Here is a 16,898-nt window from a genome sequence, read left to right as displayed (position 1 = left end):
ATCCATCATTCCTTCAATTCTGACCAGTTTCCCAGTCCCTGCTGATGAAAAACATACCCACAGCCTGATGCTGCTACCACCATGCGTCACTGTGGGGATGGTTCTCTCGGGGTGATGAGTGGTGTTGGGTTTGCGCCAGACATAGCGTTTTCCTTGATGGCCAAAAAGCTACATTTTTGTCTCATCTAACCAGAGAACCTTCTTCCATATGTTTGGGGAGTCCCCCACATTTGTTTTGGCAAACACCAAACGTGTTCTCTTAAAGCAATGCCTTTTTTCGGCCACTCTTCCGTAAAGCCCAGCTCTGAGGAGTGTACGGCTTAAAGGGGTCCTATGGACAGATACTCCAATCTCCTCTGTGGAGCTTTGCAGCTCCTTCAGGGTTATCTTTGGTCTCTTTGTTGCCTCTCTGATTAATGCCTTCCTTGCCTGGTCCGTCAATTTTGGTGGGCGGCCCTCTCTTGGCAGGTTTGTTGTGGTGACATATTCTTTCCATTTTTTAATAATGGATTTAATGGTGCTCTGTGGGAAGTTCAAAGTTTCGGATATTTGTTTATAACCCAACCCTGATTTGTACTTCTCCACAACTTTGTCCCTGATCTGTTTGGAGAGCTCATTGGTCTTCATGGTGCCACTTGCTTGGTGGTGCCCCTTGCTTAGTGGTGTTGCAGACTATGGGGCCTTTCAGAATAGGTGTATATATACTGAGCTCATGTGACAGATCATGTGACACTTAGATTGCACACAGGTGGGCTTTATTTAACTAATTATGTGACTTCTGAAGGTAATTGGTTGCACCAGATCTTATTTAGGGGCTTCATAGCAAAGGGGGTGAATACATATGCACGCACCACTTTTCTGTAATTTTTTTCATTTCACTTCACCAATTTGGACTATTTTGTGTATGTCCATTACATGAAATCCTAATAAAAATCGATTTAAATTATAGGTTCTAATGCAACAAAATAGGAAAAATGCCAAGCAGGGTGAATACTTTTGTTAGGTGCTGTACTTTTGCATATATAGTGTATTTCTAATACCTTTTTAGACTGTTTCTGGTAGATGTTTTCTATTTTCCTTTTCCATCTGTTTTATTCAAAGCCTTTGCTTCTTCGTAATGTTAAACATTTTAGGATGGAAAATTGTTGAAAAATGTATATATGCCTTAATGTGTCAAAAATATAGACTCTTTGCTTTCATTTGATGCCCAATTTGACATGCTCCTATGAACTTTACATGTTGGTGCTCATGGGTCATTTTACATGTCAGTGCACATTGGTCCTTTTACATGGAAATGACCATATCTTCTTTTTCAAACATATTTCCACAAAATCTCCTCTCCTTCCATGTGTGCACAGAATTGAGCAATTTTGTCATAGAAAGAGTCCATGGGTGGGAAGGGGGAGCGAAGGTAATCCACCCACTAGACAGTAACATGGCTGGCACACTCTAACACTGGTGGACTCACACGCAACCTTACACACACACACACACACACACACACCACACACACACACACACACACACACACACACACACACACACACACACACCACACACACACACACACACCATGTGAAAAACAAACTCCCATTGTTAATGTGGATGGACAGTAGCCAGATGGTTGTGGGTGAGGGGTCAGGGGTTAGCGTGGGATAGTGTTGTGGTTGGTCTGACCTGACACGACATCAGCAAGCTGCCAGAGAGAGGGGGATTGTGATACAGTACATCCCATCAACTTCACCGTGGAGGGCGGAAAACCGGCTAAAGATTCTGGAATTTAACAAAAGAGTATGAGGTTATTAAATGAATAATGTATTTTTTGATAGGCTTGTTTTGTTTTCGTAGCAATCTTTCTTGGGGTGAGCTGAGAACATCAGATGATGTAACTCTCTTCAATTACTTCCTCAAAAGTTTGCATTGGAGTCATGGAGTTTCTTTGACAGTAAAAATGGTTCATGTTTGTGTGTTGGACAACTCCAGATTTGTTTATGTTTTCAATCAGACGCCTGTATTTTCAGACAATGCCTATACTACTGGAAGTCACAGATACAAGAGATGACGTCATGAAATGGGTGTTCATGGCGCTCCTTCATACAGATCTATAACTGTACTAGAAGATAAATCAACCTATGAGTCTCAGACAAGACATTCCCTCACTGTGGACATCTCGTCTCGTGTGTCTTTTCACTGTTCAGGCCTGTTGTTCTGAAAACAAGTACAGCTCCAAAGGATAACAATACTAGTAAGATGAGTGGAACAGGAAGTCATTTTGACAGGGCATTGGGCACTCTGAAAACATGTAAACAATTATCAAAATCTCTTATTCCCTTTTATCCTAAATACACCGCTCTTGCCCCAAAGCAAGATGGAGCAATCCTTCCTCCTCCAGTACGTAGCAAACTTTGTACATTTTAATTAGGTACTCTGGCATAACGCTGCATCTGGTGTTGTCTCACACTGTGTTACATGCAGGGAGCGATTTGCTGGGAGGGGTTTAGTACAATGAAATGAATATAATACACCTAACGTGTGTTTAATTACCCCCCCCCCCCCCTCCCCCCTCACCTCACCTCCCCCACCCCACCCCACCCCATTCATTATGTTCCCCTTGGGGTGCACATCAGATTCAATAATACAAATGTATATCTATTACCTTTTTTCCAATCAGGCTTGAATTGCATCTAGAAGGAATCTGATCTGTCACCTCCAATCTGTCCTACTCATGTCTATAAATAACTGCTGTGTCTTCGTCTACATCCCAAATGGCACTATAATCCCTATTAAGTGCCCTACTTTCAACCAGAGTAGCTCCAAAACAAGGAGTACAAGTAGTGCACTATGAATGGAATAGGGTTCAGTTTAGAATGTAGCCTTGGCCTCATTAATTACTGCTTTGAACACTTGTTCCATTGGACTAATATTGACGGATGAGTAATCCAGGTTTGGCTCTATTTCACTTAACCATGCTGCTCTGCTTCCCAGGGAACAATCCATTGCTGCTTCACAGGGAACAATCCATTGCTGTCTGAATTACACAACTCTGGATCATAGACTCTTGTCTGATTGAATCAATGAGGATCTTATACATCAGAGGTTTGAATCAGGTTCTTTGTTGGTGATATCTAAAATTTAATTGGCTTATTTTGACATTATAACACTTGGACATCATCAGTACATTCATAATAAATTCATAATACATTCATAATACGTTCATAATACATTCATAATACATTCATAGCACCCTGGTCTGTCACGGTAACGTATTACCGCCACACCGGCGGTCACGAGTCATGATGGCAGTCAAATTCCACATTAGTCACAATAATTAGGCTACTCCAAGCTCTGATGCTGTTGATGGTCATTAGTAGCCTACCAAACTTGATAACTGCCTGGTACTCAGCACTCTATTGTTCCTCTAATCACTCTGACATCAATGCAAATGTGTTCGAAAATCAAACACTTCATGAGAGCCCATGAGCTCATGTTGCACAACATTTCTATAGGCTATGCAATTGCGTGAGAAAACAGAGTGATGGCCTCTATTAAAAAGAGGAGGATCCGATCAGCTTTCTATAGGCTAGGCCTACTATATTTATTTCTCAACTTTCCTAACATTAAGCACAACAGGAGTATAGCCTATCTGGCTGGCATAAAAATGAACCACGGGAGTAGCATCCTCCATTTGCTATTTAAATGCATTGATTTTTTTCCCCCTGCCCCTCTTTAGAGACAGGGTAGTGGGTAGCATGATTTTTTCCCCCTGCCCCTCTTTAGAGACAGGGTAGTGGGTAGCATGATTTTTTCCCCCTGCCCCTCTTTAGAGACAGGGTAGTGGGTAGCATGATCTTACCCCCTGCCCCTCTTTAGAGACAGGGTAGTGGGTAGCATGATTTTTTTCCCCCTGCCCCTCTTTAGAGACAGGGTAGTGGAAAGCATGATTGTGGTCCATTCTAAATCAAAACACATTTCAAACATATATTATTTAATATATGTAACGATGCTTAAGGCAAAAAAACAGAACATGCGTTTTTTGTGTGAGTTTTTGAAATCATAGTCAAACCGTTTTTTATTTATTTCTATTTCAACTTTATTTAACCAGGTTGGCCAGTTGAGAACAAGTTCTCATTTACAACTGCGACCTGGCCAAGATAAAGCAAAGCAGTGCGACAAAAACAACAACACAGAGTTACACATGGGATAAACAAACGTACAGTCAATAACGCAATAGAAAAATCTCTATACAGTGTGTTGTCGTGTCTTTGGCATCATTAAAACTGAAGACCTATTTATCAAATAACTCTCGGTAATTATTATTACGCGATTAAACTGATTAATCATGTAACTGTAATTAACTAGGAAGTCGGGGCACCACTGAAAATATTCCGATTACAAAGTTATAATTTTCCTAATATAACTTTCAGATATTATAATATCTGATCGATTTGTCTCCTCATTAATGATGTGTTAGTTTACCTCACGCCAGTCTTATTCCAAACGTCGTAAATTGTTGGTTATCTGCACGAACCCAGTCTTCACTATGAGTCATCCATACATCAATTGTCTTAAAATGTTTATTTACTAACTAAGTAATTCACAGAAATGCATAACAAACAGTAGATATGGTTACAAAGAAATGATAGAGGAATGTGCCCTAGTGGGCTAAACCGGCATGGCGGCTTGTTAGACAAAAGGGGAGTGGGGGTCATCTGAGGAGACACAACAGAGTTGAATATTATAACAGTTGAAATGCTAATCCTTTGCACATGAATGCTCACTCATCCGGGAACAATTGCTATCAATATATATATTTACGCTCAGTGTGTCGTCGGGATCTCTGTTGAAAAGTTTGTTTCTGTTGGAGAGTCTGTCCGCCCTCTCTCTCTCTCTCTCTCTCTGTCGTGGTTAGAATGGATAGTTCAGAGTAACATTCATTCATGTCGTTATAGAATAGCTGTTTCGGCGGTTGTCGGTCTTCGCGTTCAATGATACAGAATTCCTAGCTGCAGACTAGTAATTAATATCAAAGACTTGTTCTTATTCTGTCGGTATCGATAGTCTAAGAGTTTAACCACGTGGTATGGTTATAAGTTCAGCAAGAAAAATGCATGGTCTGCAAACTTTAGCCATCTCTCAAACCTGGGCCCTCTTGTTATCGAGGTAAGCTGGTCTCCTCTCAAACCTTGGCCCTCTCGTTATCGAGGTAAGCTGGTCTGGTGATAGAAAACCTAGGTTCGGGTTTTATTCGGGACATAGAAAAAGGCTGTCTCATGACGCCAGGTCCTGTCTGTGCCCCTGGGGGCGTGCCAATGACTTAGTGAAACTTTAAACAGAAATACAATTCTCTCACATTAACATCATTACATAGCATCCCATCATCTCACAAATAGCTTCATCCTTATTCATTCATTTTATACAACCATTAGATGTAAGTCTCATACCTGAGACTCTTCTATAAACATGGTTATGGTAATGTGGCCGTATTGTCTCTCATGAGTTTCACAAAATTGTACCAAATGGACCAGTTCATATCTGGATTCTTAACCGATCTTTTATACCTTCTCCAGAACATAAATGTCGTTTGGTTCTCCAGTTCTGTGAGGTGGAAGAAATTCCTTTGTTCTCTCTTTGAAACTCACTCTCTCTCTATACTGTGGCCATGAGGAGAGGATCTCCTCCAGGAATTTACGACCTCTCTTCCAGAGCCTGGTGAAAGGGGTATAGAGAGGGAGAGGGGGATGGTGCTCGCTGTACCCAAAGAGGGCAACGTCATGACAGTGTGCAAATGAAGTAAGGAGGTAAGGCAATAAATAGGCCAATGGGGCGAAGTAATTACAATTTAGCAATTTACACTGTAGTGATATATGTACAGATGTAGATGTGCAAGTAGAATAACTGGTGTGCAAAAGAGCAGAAAAACAAAAAATGGGGATGAGGTAGGTAGGTAGTAGGTTGGATGGGCTATTTACAAATGCGCTGTGTACAGCTACAGTTCGTTTATCCTAGCCCATAGAGCTGATATCCTTTGATAAGGATTGTATCACAACTAAAGTGGCCAAATAACTTCTTAAAATGAAGCACAGTAATCCGCTTTAAAACAGGTGTAGAGCCTAAATGACATACATATGCAGCACGTGAGTTTCAAGTTTGGGGAAGTTCATTTTCACCATAAAAATGCACCTTAATAATAAAAGCATTACATTGCATAATTGCATTTGCGGTCACTTTTGATAGTGGTGTTTTTCTGCTAATGGAAATGTGCACTTATAGGCTGCTAGTGTATGCGCATTGCTGCACTTATAAAGTGAAGAAATAGCCTAATAGTTTTCTGCTAAATGAACTAGTGTGGCCCACAGGTCCTGATCTGGCTAGGCCATATGGCTAACATAACTCACCGTATGCTAAATGAACTAGTGTGGCCCACAGGTCCTGATCTGGCTAGGCCATATGGCTAACATAACTCACCGTATGCTAAATGAACTAGTGTGGCCCACAGGTCCTGATCTGGCTAGGCCATATGGCTAACATAACTCACTGTATGCTAAATGAACTAGTGTGGCCCACAGGTCCTGATCTGGCTAGGCCATATGGCTAACATAACTCACCGTATGCTAAATGAACTAGTGTGGCCCACAGGTCCTGATCTGGCTAGGCCATATGGCTAACATAACTCACCGTATGCTAAATGAACTAGTGTGGCCCACAGGTCCTGATCTGGCTAGGCCATATGGCTAACATAACTCACTGTATGCTAAATGAACTAGTGTGGCCCACAGGTCCTGATCTGGCTAGGCCATATGGCTAACATAACTCACCGTATGCTAAATGAACTAGTGTGGCCCACAGGTCCTGATCTGGCTAGGCCATATGGCTAACATAACTCACCGTATGCTAAATGAACTAGTGTGGCCCACAGGTCCTGATCTGGCTAGGCCATATGGCTAACATAACTCACCGTATGCTATTCTGTTCTTCTGAAATACACTACATTTTCTTCATATCATGTTTCTTTAGACCTGTCTAAAATAAATAATGGATTTATTCTGAAGGTGTAGGCTATATTACAAGGATTTATTAGATATTTTAAAAAGGTCTGTGGCTTGTAAGCTAGGAGATGTTAAATGTGTTTATGTTAATTCACGGTCAATTACGGTCAGTTATTTGTTTGAGAATCATTGGCTGCCAACATTTCATGACCGCCACAGCCCTAATAGCGCCCATTTCAATCCACTCTATGTTGCTTCATTTGAATTTAGGCGATTGATCTTGACAATATAATCTGATAAAATGAAGATGAAGACTCTTTTAGACCTTCCTCAAGAAACTCTTCATCTCAGCCATTGACTTGGCTTGTCGTCCCATTTTCCACACTAAATCATCCCACCAACGCCAACCACTAACGATCTATACCAATTTGTGGCGGGAGGAGGACAAAAGTTGATCGTCCATTGACTCACCGATCGTCCATTGACTCACCGATCGTCCATTGACTCACAGTTGAAGCCATTAATAAGGCATGACATGACCCTGGTCTTGGTGGAAGCCTGGTTAATGAGGCCCACACTGGAGAGAGCGTAATGGGGATGGATATGGCCGGCTCTGGGCTAGAGGGGGAGCTGTTAGCATAATGGATGGCCCTGGACACTCACTGTAATTTCAAAGTTCATTAACACTGTGGCATATGCTCATTTCTGCTGCCTGATGTTTCCTTTCCGTTCATGGAATTTATGAACCACCGAAGTCTGGAAATTTGTATTTATTTATTTTATTTAACCTTTATTTAACTAGTCATGGGTTGAGGTAAGAAATGGCATTCGGGATTGGGCATGACGGCATGCACTCTAAATCCTATGAGATCTCAAATAAGTAATTTTGTTGTGAAGATTTTTTTACAGCTTTTTTTAAGGTAAAGCAAGCAGAATAATATATGTATTTGTCTGTGATGATTTCAAGCAGGAGGTTTTTGTGGAAATTATGTTGATTTTAGCACTGTCACCATAAGCCCAAACAGTGCTAATTTTGGCAGTTATTTTAGATGTTTTGTCTTAGTCCCATTTGAGTCAATTCATCCTTCTTAATTTTAGTTATTATCAGTCGACTAAAACTCTGGACAGTTTTAGCCACAGTCATTTTAGTCACATAATAGTAAGAGCGTTTCTTTTCCCATGAAATTATAGATATTTACCTTTAACTTCCATTATGTGCACATTGAGACAGTCTTGTCCAGCTGGGCCTATTATCCCCTCATATACCTGGCACATTTAGACAGTCTTGTCCAGCTAGGCCTATTATCCCCTCATATACCTGGCACATTGAGACAGTCTTGTCCAGCTGGGCCTATTATCCCCTCATATACCTGGCACATTGAGACAGTCTTGTCCAGCTAGGCCTATTATCCCCTCATATACCTGGCACATTAAGACAGTCTTGTCCAGCTAGGCGCCTATTATCCCCTCATATACCTGGCACATTAAGACAGTCTTGTCCAGCTAGGCCTATTATCACCTCATATACCTGGCACATTAAGATAGTCTTGTCCAGCTAGGCCTATTATCCCCTCATATACCTGGCACATTAAGACAGTCTTGTCCAGCTGGGCCTATTATCCCCTCATATACCTGGCACATTGCTATTGTGGCAGACTGTAACCAATGCAAACTATGATTTACCATATTGACTACAAAACCTTTGCAGGTGAAATAATTTAGGCACATAGCTCTTTTCTCCCAATCATAATCTGGGATCAAATCAAATCAAATGTTATTTGTCACATGCGCCGATGTACCTTACAGTGAAATGCTTACTTACATGCCCTTAACTAACAATGCATTTTTAAGAAAAATAAGTGTTAAGTAAAAAATAGATAAGTAAAAAATTACAAATACATTTTAATTGAATCTTTATTTCACTAGTAAAGGAGGTAAATTCCCTAGAAAGGGACACAATGTCAGTAATATTACTGCATTCCTAATATTCAGCAAAAAGCAGTAATATTTCCAATCAGAAAAAAACAACTGAGAGAGCAGCAACACAGATGAATAACAGTGCAAAAACAAGCAAAAACAGCCTAGATGAGAAGTAAGAGAGAGAGTAATCATCATTGTTTTTAGTTGAGGTTAGTTCCAATTGAAGTGTTCTGACTACGCATCAGTTCAAAAGATTGCTGAGTGACTGAAGTAACCGCCAGGGTGCTGTTTGGCAGAGCTGGGCAGATCAGCGGAATTAGACTGTGCAACTGAAAGATGTTAATTCTGCCAATGAGAGGATAGCATTTAATATTCTGCAAAGGCATGCATACATATGATTGGATAAAACAGATGAAAAGAAGCTTAATGTCAAATTGAATGTCCATTAATCTCACGTTGGAATTCTCCTCTCACAATTTGGTCAACTAAAATGAAAACTTGTTTGTTGCAGTTATTTAAAATGTTTTCATCTCGTCTCGTTATCCTCATTATTTTTCATCCGGGAAAATAGGTCGTTGACAAATATTTTTCGTCATAAGTTATTGTAGACGAAATGAACACTGAGCCCAAACTCAATTCAATCATCATTTGACAAGAATGAATGGGAAGTCAATGGACTGGAACAATACAGTATGGGGGTTGCAACCATCTGTAGAGTTTCATTTACTGAGCCTCAACCCTGCATTGATTAATGCTCTTTTAAGGAAAACAATGGCATTGTATAGAAGTCATTTCCTGCGAGAAAATATATGGAGTCAAACCACCGTGTGTGTGTGTGTGTGTGTGTGTGTGTGTGTGTGTGTGTGTGTGTGTGTGTGTGTGTGTGTGTGTGTGTGTGTGTGTGTGTGTGTGTGCGTGTGTGTGTGTGTGTGTGTGTGTATGTGTGTGTGTGCGTTTGAAGGAATGTCAAGTTGTCTACACTGTGTCTACCTTCAGTTTGTTTTCGACATCTTATGTGCGCGTTTGCATGCGCGCGTGTGTTTGTGTGTGACTACCTTGTTGTGCTCTGCCCACATACTGTATGTGTGTATATAGGGTATCGCAAGATGTGTGTGTGTGTGTGTGTGTGTGTGTGTGTGTGTGTGTGTGTGTGTGTGTGTATGGGAGGGCTAAGTCTACCCAAACTAATTATCCTTCTGTGACAGTGCTGGTGGGGAGGTCAGGGAAGCGAGACAATGTGACAGGCTCCACTGTGATTGGCTCTCCCTGCTGACAGCCACAGACAGGATTACAGTATGGGGTCCAGTGGGGAAACAGCAATGATGTATGAGGACTGTCTCTCTCTCTCTCTCTCTCTCTCTCTCTCTCTCTCTCTCTCTCTCTCTCTGTTTCTTGCCATTTAATCCTCTCTTCATCCCCCTCTTTCATTCCCTCTCGTTTTCCTCTCTTTCTCTCCCCATCTATTTGTCAACCTCTCTTTCTCTCTCCCTCTCCCCACCTATCGTTCTGTCTTCACCCACAACCCCCTCACTCCATCACTCTGTCTCTTTATCTATCTCTCCCAGTTTCTCTCTTCCCTCACTCCATCACTCTGTCTCTTTATCTATCTCACCCAGTTTCTCTCTTCCCTCTCTCCATCACTCTGTCTCTTTATCTATCTCTCCCAGTTTTTCTCTTCCTCTCTCCGTCACTCTGTGTCCTTTCCTCTCTCCATCACTCTGTGTCCTTTCCCTCTCTCCATCACTCTGTGTCCTTTCCTCTCTCCATCACTCTGTGTCCTTTTCCTCTCTCCATCACTCTGTGTCCTTTCCCTCTCTCCATCACTCTGTGTCCTTTCCCTCTCTCCATCACTCTGTGTCCTTTCCCTCTCTCCATCACTCTGTGTCCTTCCCCTCTCTCCATCACTCTGTGTCCTTCCCTCTCTCCATCACTCTGTGTCCTTCCCTCTCTCCATCACTCTGTGTCCTTCCCTCTCTCCATCACTCTGTGTCCTTCCCCTCTCTCCATCACTCTGTGTCCTTTTCCTCTCTCCATCACTCTGTGTCCTTCCCTCTCTCCATCACTCTGTGTCCTTCCCTCTCTCCATCACTCTGTGTCCTTCCCTCTCTCCCTCTGTCTGGGTCCTTCCCTCTCTTCCTTTTCATTTGATTTCATTCAGTTCTCTAGAGTCGTCCTACTAATGACCTATTCAGGCGTAGCATGTGTACACAAGTATGTGAATGCATTAGGTAGAGTCAGATCTTTCCTGCAGGCAGTGACCCAAAAGCGCCCGTCTTTGGCCCAGTGTGTGGAATGTTTTTTTGTTGTTGAAAATCTGGTATTTCTATGCCAAACAGTTTTGTCATATTTCAGTCCTCCATGATGGTATATAAAGTGTAACATCGGGGTTCACCCAGAGTGGCGCAGCGGTCTAAGGCACTGCACCGCAGTGCTAGAGGTAAGCCCATGTGTGTGAGGTGTATACTGACATGCCTACACCTGCTCCCTCCCTCCGGCGCTCCATGTCGCCGGTCTACTAAACACCGGTCCTGGCAACCATCATTGCGCACGCCTGGCAACGATCATTGCGCACACCTGGCAACCATCATTGTGCTCACCTGGCAACCATCATTGAGCACGCCTGGCAACCATCATTGAGCACGCCTGGCAACCATCATTGAGCACGCCTGGCAACCATCATTGAGCACGCCTGGCAACCATCATTGCGCACGCCTGGCAACCATCATTGAGCACGCCTGGCAGCCATCATTGAGCACGCCTGGCAACCATCATTGCACACGCCTGGCAACCATCATTGCGCACGCCTGGCAACCATCATTGAGCACGCCTGGCAACCATCATTGCGCACACCTGGCAACCATCATTGCGCACGCATGGCAACCATCATTGAGCACGCCTGGCAACCATCATTGCGCACAGCTCATCATTTTCTCCCTGATTACTCCCCTTTATTTGCCCTCAGTTGCCTTCAGTCACTAGGTGTTATTCTTTTCTCTCACGTTATGTACGCTTCTCATGTTTGTTCATTTGCGCCGGGTTCTTTATTAACCTCTTGGGGCTAGGTGGGACGCTAGCGTGCCACCCGTGGTGCACTCCATCAACAGCAGGTGCATTTCAAGAGCGGCAAATTTGAATCCAAATAAATGTCAAAATTCAAATTTTTCTAAAATACAACTATTTTACACCATTTGAAAGATAAACATCTCCTTAATCTAACCACGTTTTACGATTTCAAAAAGGTTTTACGGCGAAAGCATAAATTTAGAGTATGTTAGGACAGTACATTTACAAGAGTTGTGTGTAATGTTTTGTCAAGTCAAAGACAGGGTCACCAAAACCATAAAACCAGCTAAAATGATGCACTAACCTTTTACAATCTCCATCAGATGACACTCCTAGGACATTATGTTAGACAATGCATGCATTTTTAGTTCTATCAAGTTCATATTTATATCCAAAAACAGCGTTTTACTATGGCATTGATGTTGAGGAAATCGTTTCCCTCCAATAACCGGCAGTCAAGTCAGCGTCACAAATTAAATAATTAAAATTAGAAAACATTGGTAAAATATTATATTGTCATTTAAAGAATTATAGATTTACATCTCTTGAACTCAATCAACTTGCCAGATTTAAAAATAACCTTACTGGGAAATCACACTTTGCAATAATCTGAGCACTGCGCCCAGAAAAATACGCGTTGCGATACAGACTAGACGTCATGTTGGGGAGATCTAAAATCGAAAATACTATGTAAATAATCCATTACCTTTGATTCTCTTCATCAGATGTCACTTCCAGGTATCACAGGTCCATAACGAATGTAGTTTTGTTCAAAAAAGCTCATCATTTATGTCCAAAAATCTCCGTCTCGTTAGCACATGATGTAAGCCAGCCGGACTTCTCGTCATGAACGAGGGGAAAAAATATATTTCCGTTCGTTCAAACATGTCAAACGTTGTATAGCATAAATCATTAGGGCCTTTTTTAACCAGAACATGAATAATATTCAAGGTGGACGAATGCATACTCTTTTATAACGTATTGGAACGAGGGTACCCAACATGAACTCGCGCGCCAGGTGTCTAATGGGACATCATCGTTCCATGGCTCTTGTTCGGTCAGATCTCCCTCCAGAAGACTCAAAACACTTTGTAAAGGCTGGTGACATCTAGTGGAAGCAATAGGAAGTGCCAAAATATTCCTAAGCCCCTGTGTTTTTCAATGGGATAGGTTTAAAGTCAATACAACACATCAGGTATCCACTTCCTGTCAGAAAATGTCTCAGGGTTTTGCCTGCCAAATGAGTTCTGTTATACTCACAGACACCATTCAAACAGTTTTAGAAACTTTAGAGTGTTTTCTATCCATATATAATAAGTATATCCATATTCTAGTTACTGGGTAGGATTAGTAACCAGATTAAATCGGGTACATTTCTTTTATCCAGACGTGCAAATGCTGCCCCCTAGACCCAACAGGTTAAAACCACCTGTTTCCTGCCTGTTTTCCGTTACATATACTTTTCTTTCAAAGTAAATTTGTTTAAGACTACCAAGAATCTCTCTGTGTGACCCTGATTTAACCTACTACAGTGAAAGGTTAGTGTAACCAGTGCTCCAAGGGACACCATAGCTTGCTGGTTCCAGGTACAACAAAAAGGTAGAGAGACACTGAATAGGATGTCAGGTTTGGTTTTTAAAAACTTTTGTTTACAGCTAGGCGTTAGCATGATTAGCATTGTTAAAAATAAATAGTGTAATCCATGGTCGTTGTTAGCAACGCTGCATTGCAAGCTGAAACTTTCTCATTTATTACTGTGGATGCTGTCACTACTAGCCCACAGACCCACCTCTAAGTAAGAGGAATTTGACCCACCCACATAGAAAAATACTACAGTTTACTATAGAATACTACAGTACTTATTATATAATGCTGTAGTAAACTGTAGTATACTGTACATTACTATACTACACACTGTAGTATCCCTCGATCATGTGTAGTACTTAGTATAGAATTTTGTAGTATATGTAGAATACTATAGTAAATACTACAGTGTTATCCACACAAAAAACACTCTTGTAATAACTACAGCAATGTCAGCAAAAATACTACAATCCACAAAAACACTAAATTGTCTTAACTTTTGTCACAACGTCCACAGAAGGTGGCGCCTCTCCCCGGTCGGGCGGCGCTCGGCAGTCGTCGTCGCCGGCCTACTAGCTGCCACCGATCTCTGTTTCTGTGTCATTTGGTTGTCTGTTTAGGTTAGCACCTGTTTTGTGTTAGGCCATTAGTGGGGTATTTAGTCTGTCTGTTTTTCTTGGGGTTTGTGCGGGATTATTTTCGTGTCGTCCGTTTAGTAGGTTGGGGATTTGTGTTTTCCCCTGCCACTGTCATTTTGGGCATTAGGGTTGCTGGGCTGCATCGCGACTCTTTCCAGGATTCCTTGTTCCTTTTTTTTGTTACCCTGCCTTGTTTTTTGGCTATTGTGGACTTACTCATTAAACGTGTGTTTCACGTACCTCGGTCTCCTGCGCCTGACTTCACCCACCTGCTATTTAGAGGGGTTTTGACAGAATCCCGCACCGAAAATCATGGAGTCAGCAGGAGCAGAAGCGCCAACTCCGTCCAAGGCGGAGAAGGTTACCCAACATGCCAACATCCTCCATGGACTGGGTACAGCTATGGACCAGGTGTTGGCGCGTCTAGAGAGCTGGGAGAGAGGCGCTCCCCCACCCACGCCAGCTCTGGTTCAATACCCTGGGCCACTACCAGCGCCGACGGAGCCCAGCCACAGTGGCATTAAGATCGCGCCACCCAGGGAGTTCAATGGGACGGCCGCTGGATGCAAGGGGTTCCTACTCCAGCTGGAGCTGTACCTAGCGACCGTTCGCCCCACTCCCTTGGGAGAGGAGAGGGTTAGTGTCCTCGTCTCGTGTCTCACGGGTAGAGCCCTAGAATGGGCCAACGCCGTCTGGGAGGGTCCAGACTCGGCTAGGGACGACTACCCGGAGTTCACCCGCCGCTTCCGGGCTGTATTCGATCATCCCCCGGAGGGCAAGGCGGCGGGTGAGTGACTGTTCCACCTGAGACAGGAGACGAGGAGCGCCCAGGACTTTGCCTTGGAGTTCCGGACCCTAGCCGCGGGAGCGGGGTGGAATGAGAGGGCCCTGATTGATCACTACCGCTGTAGCTTGAGAGAGGACGTCCGCCGGGAGCTGGCATGTCTGGACACCACCATCACCCTGGACCAGCTCATTGATCTGTCCATCAGGCTGGACAACCTGCTGGCTGCCCGCGGGCATTCCAGTCGGGGCCTTTTCGTTCCACCACCCAGCCCTCCTGCTCCAACGCCCATGGAGATAGGGGGGGCTGCAGCTAGGAGGACCGGAGGGGGGGGGTCTCTCCTGTGCCCACTGTGGTCGCAGAGGGCACACTACCGACCGGTGCTGGAGAGGCTCGCCCGGGAGTTCAGAGGGCAGGCCGAGCACCACGTCGACACCCCAGGTGAGTCAGCACCAGACACACCCAGAGCCCCCTGTCGGCCACATGTATGCCTTAGTTTGTTTTCCTGAGTTCTCCCCTCACTCCCAGCATAAGGCGCTAGTCGATTCAGGCGCGGCTGGGAGTTTTATGGACCGTGGGGTCGCCAATAAGTTAGGGATTCCCCTGGTTCAGCTGGACCAACCCTTCCCCGTGCAACCCCTAGACAGTCGACCACTTGGGTCGGGCCTGGTGAGGGAAGTCACTGTGCCACTGGTTATGGTGATGCGGGGGGGGGGGGGGGTCATGAAGAACGTATAAGCCTGTTTCTCATTGATTCCCCGGCGTTTCCAGTGGTACTGGGAATTCCCTGGCTGGCCACTCACAATCCTAAAATTTGGTGGAGACAGAGGGCTCTTAAGGGGTGGTCGAGGGAATGCTTGGGCAGGTGTATAGGTTTCCATCGGTGCGACTACGGTGGAGAGTCCAGACCAAGTCTCTACCGTGCACGTTCCCTCAGAATATGCCGATTTAGCTATCGCCTTCAGTAAAACGAAGGCGACTCAATTACCCCCTCATCGACGAGGAGATTGTGCCTCCAGGCTAACGCTGTCCTTCCCAGGAGTCACGTGTATCCTCTGTCTCAGGAGGAGACAGGGGCTATGGAGACATACGTCGCTGAGTCCTTGAGACAGGGATACATTCGGCCATCCATATCACCTGTCTCCTCGAGCTTCTTTTTTGTGAAGAAGAAGGAGGGAGGTTTGCATCCGTGCATTGACTACAGAGGTCTAAATTCCATCACGGTGGGTTCAGTTACCCGCTACCTCTCATCGCTTCGGCGGTGGAGTCATTTCACGGGGCGCGCTTCTTCACAAAATTGGATCTCAGGAGCGCGTATAACCTGGTGCGTATCTGAGATGGGGACGAGTGGAAAACCGCATTCAGTACTACATCTGGCCATTATGAGTACCTCGTCATGCCGTATGGGTTGAAGAATGCTCCCACCTGCTCGGTCAGGGTGTGGTGGTGTACATTGATGACATTCTGATCTACTCCGCCACACACGCCGCGCATGTGTCTCTGGTGTGTAAAGTGCTTGGGCGACTGTTGGAGCATGACCTGTACGTCAAGGCCGAGAAATGTGAGTTCTCCAAATGAGCCATCTCTTTTCTGGGGTATCGCATTTCCACATCCGGGGTGGTGATGGAATGTGACCGCATTGCGGCCGTGCGCAATTGGCCGACTCCGACCACGGTGAAGGAGGTGCAGCGGTTCTTAGGGTTTGCCAATTACTACCGGAGGTTTATCCGGGGCTTTGGGCAGGTGGCGGCTCCCATTACAGCACTGATGAAGGGGGGCCCAGTGCGGCTGCGGTGGTCGGCCTTTTGTCAGCTGAAGACTTTGTTTACCGACGCCCCAGTGCTGGCACATCCGGACCCCTCTTTACCATTCATAGTGGAGGTGGACGCGTCCGAGGCTGGGGTGGGAGCTGTGCTGTCACAG

Source organism: Salmo salar, chromosome 16 (assembly GCF_965601325.2).
Source record: "Salmo salar chromosome 16, fSalSal1, whole genome shotgun sequence".
In the NCBI taxonomy this organism is placed as follows: Eukaryota; Metazoa; Chordata; class Actinopteri; order Salmoniformes; family Salmonidae; genus Salmo; species Salmo salar.
The sequence above is the reverse complement of the archived record's forward strand: the minus strand, read 5'-3'. Positions refer to the sequence as shown.